Here is a 7,927-nt window from a genome sequence, read left to right as displayed (position 1 = left end):
ACCTTTCACTTCTGAAAGGCTGTGGTTATCAGTCCTAAGGTAGTTGTGTCTGAGTTCTGTGTCTTTGCTAATATTATTTAATTGAGCTTTCTGATGATCTTGGCCCATTTTTCTCCCTGCAAAGAATATATAAAAGCTGTACTTCTTAATATACTTGCTTGGCATAAGTTATCAGTGTATGTAGTACCTCCTATTCTTAGCTTTCTGAGTTCTTTACTTTCTCATCTCTGGTCTACCCACCTTGACACTTTGCTATTTGGGATTTTTATCTTGGGTTCAAGTAAGAAAACCAAACAATGATTCCATTCCTGAGTGCTAAAATGGGGATCTACAAGGACTTAGGACAATGAATTGAGGGTCTGGTTGGCTGAAAGAAGATAAAGCTAGGGAATTTCTATTGAGATAGTTTTGTGTCACAATGAGAGAATAGGGGAAGCAAATCAAAGTCAAAAGAATAGGCAATGTCATAATAAAGGATATATTTAAAAATTAGTTTCATGGCATCTGCACATACTTTGGGTGGACTAGAATCAGAAAGATTATACAAATACTATTTCAATACACCAAATATGGAGTATTGTGGTCCTGAATTAGAGCAGGAGCCCATGAGGTATTTGAGAAGTTAGTAGGAGCACACTAGAAATACTGAGTGTATCTGATGGAACAATAAGAAAAGTCCAAGATTTCTGGTAAGTCTAGGGAAACCCAGAAAGAGTAGCTACGTAGAAAAAAATAAGACTTTGTGAGGAAAGCAAAGAATTGTATTCAGGATATGATCATTTTTAAGAAACTTACATGTATGCAAGTAGAATAAATTAAATGTCTGAAGCTAGAATTTGGCTAAAATGTAGAATAATCTCATCATGCCCCTCAAATATCCTGGCTCTTTCTGGGCAGCCAGACCAAATGCAAACATGTATGTTTGCCTGTCATTTCTTTGAGCTATGGCTAAAAATTATTAGTCTGGTTGACGTTAGGCTAAGAGTTAATATTTTGCCCCCTTGTTGCTGATCAAGCTACATTTCAAGTTGGCTATCTACTTCTACTGTATAGTTAAATGACTCACAGTTACATCATTTCTTGTGGGTATTCATGTAAGAGACAGAGGCCTAGAAGACAGCACGGATGTCTAGATATCCACAAGGGGAGAATAGGGATAAAAAAAAATTGAGAAAACAGTACATGCAAGGCTTCATTCCCAGTAAACACAACATATTCAGAGATGGAGAAGTTTGATTGTGTGATGAGTGACACCCCAGAGATACTTATGAGCCCTGAATGATAGCACTGCAAGCTCTAAAGAAACAGGTGCTATAATACATCTTGATGTTGTAAAGAATCTGAACTGGAGCTGGAATTCAGAACCTTGGATAGCTCCTCCAAACAACTCCTCATAGGCCCCTCCAATGGTCAGTGCTATCTACATAAATTCATGTGCCTACAGATTAGTCACTTAATTGTAGAGAAAGGAGTTTCTCTATGTAAAGGACAATAAAAGGGATAATAGGAAAGGGGTGCCAAAGCTGAAAGGCCATACAAAAATGTGGAACACCGATAGTATAGTCACTTCAGCCAAAGTGGTAGAAGTTAACAAAGAACTACTGCAGACGTGGGCCAGATAAGCAAGGTGCTCAACTTGAGGATAGATACTTTTAGGAAGTCAGGAAATATTCCTTTAAAAAAATTACATTTTCACGTATAATGCTGACAACAGAAGACATACAGATAAAATGGGGACAATTCCAAGCACTGCAACATTAGAGTAAGTAGCTGGCCTGGAGCTCTCTGTTTACACCAGGCTTGCCTTGAACTTGAAGAGATCCACTTGGCCCTGCCTCCTGAGCACCAGGATTAAGGGTGTGCACCATCACATCAATTCACAAAGCATCTAATACTAATATTCTGTGTGAATCCCAGCCATCTGAGTTCCATGGCAAAGCCATGCGAGCGAGGGAAGTGCCTAAACGAGGCCAGGCTAGGATCATATGAATATTGGTGTTAATGAATCCTAATTTGTAGTCACAGAGGAGCCAGACCTGGCTCTCCCTGTACCTCTTTCATGTCTTTACCTCAAATTCCATGTCTCTACGTGATTATTTCTCTATTCGTTCTGTTAATTTGTTTAACTTTTTATTGATTCTTTGTGAGTTTCACATCATACACCTTAGTCCTGCTTATCTCTATGTCCCCTCATATCTATCCTTCAGCCCTTGTAGCCTTACACACACACACACACACACACACACACACACACACACACAAATAACAACAAAAACAAATCATAGGAAACAACTCATTCTAGAACCTGTATTGTGTCACAGTGTGTTCTGTAGTGTGCCCCTCTGACCATACATCTTTACTTGCAAATGTTCATTGCAATAAGCCATTGGTCTTGTTTGAGATCTCTGGCTTCTGTGACACCATCAATATCGAATCCTTACTGGCCCTCCTCCCATTAATCCTCTTGTTGCTTTATGTCTTGGAGATCTTAAAGGTTTGTACCTGTAAGAATGGCCCTTTCGCGAGTCCTAACTGTTTGCACATGACATAGATTTGGGGATAAGTCAACTCAGAGCCCTGGATCTGGTCCTGGGTGGTAGTTAAGGTGGTCAGCATGATGGCTCTCCCTTATCTGCATCACCAGGACATCCTTCCAGCACTGCTCCAGCTAGGCCATTCAATGCCACCATTAGCAGGAGGCTGGGTAAGTTCTCCTGGTCTCTTGCCCTTGGGGCCAGCTCACTCATATCTGCACCTTGAGGGCCATCTCCACTGTATTGCCCAGGGGAGATGGAGGGCTTGAGCTCTGGAGTGCCAGTGAAAGGGCAGGGATAGCTCTCCTGCTCTCATGCCCTTGAAGCCAGCTCTCCCAACTATTGCAGGTATCAAGGGAGGAGGGCATTACCCTCACCCTGACACCACCTCAGGACATATGAGTGATGGTGCCAGTTCTCCCCTGCTCTCATCCCAGGGTCCTGCTCCTCATCTGTGCCCCTCCACCAGGGTAAGTTCTACTGTGCTGCCCAGTCAAGGTACTGCCACTTTCCTAATTACTGCAGCCAGCAAGGAACAGGACCAGAAAACCAGCTCTCATGACCCCAGAGCCAGTTCTCATGCTTGTTTCAGGTGGTAAGGGGCAAGCTAGGGAAGGCATAACCCTTGCACTTATGCCACCCTAAAGCAGTGGAGTGACAGGGCCCTTTGGGGCTGGCTGACCCGCACCCCTGCCAGCAGGGCTAGCTCCACTCTGCTGCTTGGGCAAGATATACAGCCTGCTGTCTAGAGTGCTCCCTCTGGTGAGAGGTCCTCCCCCAGGCCACTGCAGCCATGGAGAAGCAGGGACAGTTCTGTACAGAACCTGGACATCCATATGGTGCCAGGCAACTGCCCTGGCCAGAAATGTCCCCATGGTCTCTAGTGGTAATATGAGCCATGGACATTAACATTGACTTCTGTCACTGTGTAGCCCCAGACATGGCCCTCAGCAGCAACTTGGGCTAGAACTTTATTGCCTCAGGTGGCAAGACTGGCCACTCACAATAGGCCACTTCTCTCCACACTTGAGTCTCCAGTTCCATCTCTCTTAGTAGGGCTCAAGCTGCTCTACTTCTCTTTCTCTCCCATCTGTCCACAACATACTCACTCAGTGTGGCAGCGCACATTGTAGGCTGGCCATGTGACATCCTGCAGCAAGTGGGTATCTATGGTCCACCTGTGCTTTGCCCCCAAAGGGCAGTCTATGGGTGGCATGGCAGTCTACAGATCTCTGTATTCCCCCTTCTGAGTTACACTGCCTGGATTTGATTTGATTGGATTGGATTTTTATGTGTCCTAGGCATAAAGCAGCTTTGCCACCAAGCCAGGCATCAAGCTAGGATGAACAAAGAGCTGCCACCTACTCTGCTCCTGACTGATATAAGCACAACACCACCAACCAGGTATCTCTTTGCCCATTGCCAGGGGCCTCTCTGATTTTTTGTAATCCTAATGATCCTAATTAACCCTACAAGGGAAAGTTGAAATATAGACTTGGCTGGCATTAGCAAGATGGAAAGGATAGCTAAACCCCTCTCTAATTAACCTCTCATACCTTACACTTGACTTTGGGCTTCTACTTACAGATTAAAAATCCAACAATTTGCTTCATTTGCCCTCTGCTTGGTCACTTGGTAATAATTGCTCCCTCCCAAGGCACCGATGTGACACTTTTGATTATCATTTTCTCAGACTCTCAATGCCACCATAATCACACCGTCCTATAACATCTTTCTTTTGATATCCTAATGTTCTTAGAACGGCTATAGGCTCAAGGATGTTCGATAAACACTTTCAAACTGATAGCAGGACTTGGGTTTTCATTTTCCTTCTGTATATTTTGACAAGTCAGGTGAGCAGTGCCATGTGCATATGGAAATGTGCAAGTGCAGGAAATTCGCTGTATGTCCAATGTCTTTCCATCTGTGTTGAGTGCCCCCCCTTCTCTGATTTTTAGCCAGGAACATGGATACTAGCTGAGGCATTTTCATAAGTGCTTGTGACACTGGACAAAGCCAATGTCACCATCAGCCTTCATTCTGTTTTGCTACTTTATGTAATTTTTCTTGCCCCTTCTCAACCTCCTGGAGGCATTCTGATCATCCTTGCTCTGAGATGAGTGGCAGTTTTGCCAGGCGTCAGCTGGCTTTGCAATCTGTGCCCTTGGGAGGCAAGTGATGGGGGTAGAGATTGGCCATCTCAGCCCAGAAAAGCTGTCAACATATATCAAAAGCATGTCTCACAGTCCAAGTAGTTTCCTCATGCCAGGCCAAGTGTCATCATAACAGTCAAGTTGAGGCAAGGGAGACAGACTTTGCCAAAAGAAGGTAAAATTGCTCAAAGATCAGCCATGATTGGGCAAGTGTTGTAAGGAAGGAGAAATGAACAATTTGTTTCAATAAAGAATTTAATGTGTTGTGGTACCTGATTTGCCAATAGACTTAATACACTGCTGTCCTAGTTGTGCAGGTAAAAGAATGAGGTTCATACAGTAATCTGTAGGTTCCAATCCATATTTTCTTGATACCAAAGACATAAGCATTTAATTTTATATCTTCCTGCATTGTTGCCAGAGTCCTATCAGAAGGCAGTGGGGAGTGCAATGGCTAGTTGTAGATCAAAGGCAGGTATTCCAACTGTCCAGGTCAGAGTTAGGAGATCTAGGCAACCTGAAGAAATAGTTGCCAAGAATTTAAGCACAGTCTTCATTCTCTACTGAGGCAGCTGGAAACCCAGGAGAAGTCTGGCATCCCTTATAAGAAACAAATCTTTGTTATCTCTCTCCACAGCTACTACAAGCCCCACACCCATCCTTTTCTTCTCTCTTGACAATATATAAGCTCCTCACTCTTCAGTCTGATGTCTCTTATCACAATGGAAGTGATTGGTGGTGAATTTAAAACACGGGCATTATCCAATTTCCCCTTTACTTGAAATTCCCCACAAGCTCCTCTGTCCTTTCTGAGCATAAGCTAGACCCTCACAGTGACACACAGCATGGTTAATTATTACCACTGCTACCTTCTACAACTTGCTTTGCTTCTGTCTCCCCACCCCTCATGCCTGCCATTCAGAAAGCACTTAGTACATGTTTGTTCAGTGAAGAGTAAATGAGGCAGAAGTCCCATGCAGGTCGGTATGTTAAAATTAATATAGTTAAGTGTTTCTAAAATTATTCTTAACAATCCGTGATTTCCAATCCCTACACATTTATGGGGTCCTTTGAGTGATGGTGGGATCCATGACTCATTTCTAAAGTATGAAATGGTAGAGGTGACAGTATAGATATTCTATATACAACGATGAGATGGGTCTATTCTTCCCTTTCTGCTGTTTCAGGGAAAGTGAATTGCCATGAGATGAGCCACCGATGGTGGGAAGTCCAGATGCTCAGGAAATAAGGATTCTCTCTATTAGGTAAGGGCAGCCTGCAGCCAGTAGCCAACAATAAACTAAAGCCCTCAGTTTTCTAATCATGATGGATGACTGTTTTGACAGAGGCTGGACTGAGTGACCTCGACTGCTGTCCGTCATACCTTCAGCTAGGTCCTCAGCTAAGCAATGGTTGCTGTTGCGATTGTACCTTAATACATCAGCATTGTCATCAGCCTCTGCACGTGCAGTAGTGTGTTAGAGATAGGTTAACATTTATGGTCTGAGCAGTGACTGTTAGTGCTTGCCCATAAATGAGCATCTTCATCAAACTCCTTCCTCTCTAATACATGTACACACACATACACACACACGTGCGCGCACACACACACACACACCGAGAAAGAGGAGGTAGAAATAATGGGATGTCAGCATCAGAAATAGATAGGAGGGGGGTCTATAATTCTAACATATTGTAAATACAAGGAAATCATTTAACCAAGATTCTGCCCCAGCTAAATTTTGCATGGTGAAATGTATACACTTTTCTGTTTATATATCTACTCTTGGGGGGTAGGTGTGATATAGACATTCTATTTAGGACTGAACATTGCATAGCAAGATCTATTTAAGTTTCTACTGACATCCCATTTGCCAAATTAAATCCTATGCCCAGTTAGATTTAAAGATGAAGGATGAAGTAATAGACTCAACCTTTTAAATATATATATATGTATATATATATATAATATTTAAGGGGATTCCTTGAGTTCCATTCCTATATGTGCATATATCACAGGTTAATCATATCCACCCACCATTCTACCCTCTCTCTCCTCTTTGTTTCATCCTCTGCCTATCACCTCCAACCCAGTTCCTTAGCATCCTTTACCTTTCTTCCTTTTAGTAGGCCTATGTCTGAAAGGAGATGTGCTGGATTCACATATTCACATATCATAAGGGGTCTTGCAGATTGCTGTTTGTATGTTCTGCTTCCTCAAGAGTGCCTGTATTTGGGTGCAGTCAGGTGAAAACTTAATTAGTCAGTTAAGGCTAGAGCTGAAAGTTTTAGAGAGGAAGCAGAGAGGCAGAGAGAGGAGACAGAAATGGAGACAGGAGAGGCAAGATGGTACCTGAAGGAGAGGATAATGAGCCAGAACCACGTGGTCCAAGGAGACATAAGTAACTGGGGATTTCTTAAATAGACAATTGAATAATGTAGGGCCCATTTGTCCAATCTAGGTGTGCAGCTTGTATCTACATCAATCAAGTTTTGAGTTCTTTGGGTGGGCATTTTGGGGGTTGAGAATTTACTGTTATAAATCTGGCATGCAAACAGCAATCCACAACAAAGGGGGACTGAGAAAAAAGGAATGTGTGTTAGTCTCGCCCATATGCGGAGAATGATCCTGGGTACCACTCACTGGGATGTTCTGGCTAAACATCAGGGAGTCGACTCAGTGTACTACAGCTCGCCTCTTTCCCTTTCTGATGAACTGATCTCTCAAGTGAGACCGTCATTTATGATTCCTCCTCTTTCTCATTTCTTTTTGCCTCTTTAATCCTTTGCAAATATCATCATTTTGTCCATATAGCTTTCCTTATTCATTCATATCAATAGCAATATAACATATAGTTGGATTGGCCTTGTACATTCTACATTAGGTTTCTTGGCTGGAAAGCAGTCATGTGTGTTTTAGTTAGCATCTACATCATGCTTACAGAAATTCAAGACTCAGAACCATCATTCTAGAGGATGCTTACAGTGATGACTACATGAAATGTTAAATCATTCTTTGTGATGTCTCAATATATGTACTTTCACTGTCTCGTCTTCAGTCTACAATTCCAGTGGCAACAACATGGGATTCCTCCTCTTTACTTCACCTCTACCTGTGTGATTTGCTCATACACTTAAAAAAGAGTGTTCTGATCCAGGACCTTGTCTTTGGCTGGTAGACCTCAATCTCTCTTTGTAGGAAAGGCATGTGAACAAATAATCAGAACACAGGGTAAGCAA

The 7,927-nt window shown here is 42.8% G+C and overlaps 1 non-coding gene across 1 annotated transcript; it reads right to left on the bottom strand.

The window, feature by feature from the left end:
• Positions 1-3,822: 3,822 nt before the first annotated feature.
• On the bottom strand, positions 3,823-3,965 carry LOC115031634. The gene has a single exon (XR_003837304.1). It is a non-coding gene; the product is annotated as a small nucleolar RNA SNORA48 (small nucleolar RNA).
• Between the last annotated feature and the right edge of the window lie 3,962 nt (positions 3,966-7,927).

Source organism: Mus caroli, chromosome 7 (assembly GCF_900094665.2).
Source record: "Mus caroli chromosome 7, CAROLI_EIJ_v1.1, whole genome shotgun sequence".
Taxonomy (NCBI): domain Eukaryota; kingdom Metazoa; phylum Chordata; class Mammalia; order Rodentia; family Muridae; genus Mus; species Mus caroli.
This window is presented reverse-complemented; position numbering and strand designations above follow the sequence as displayed.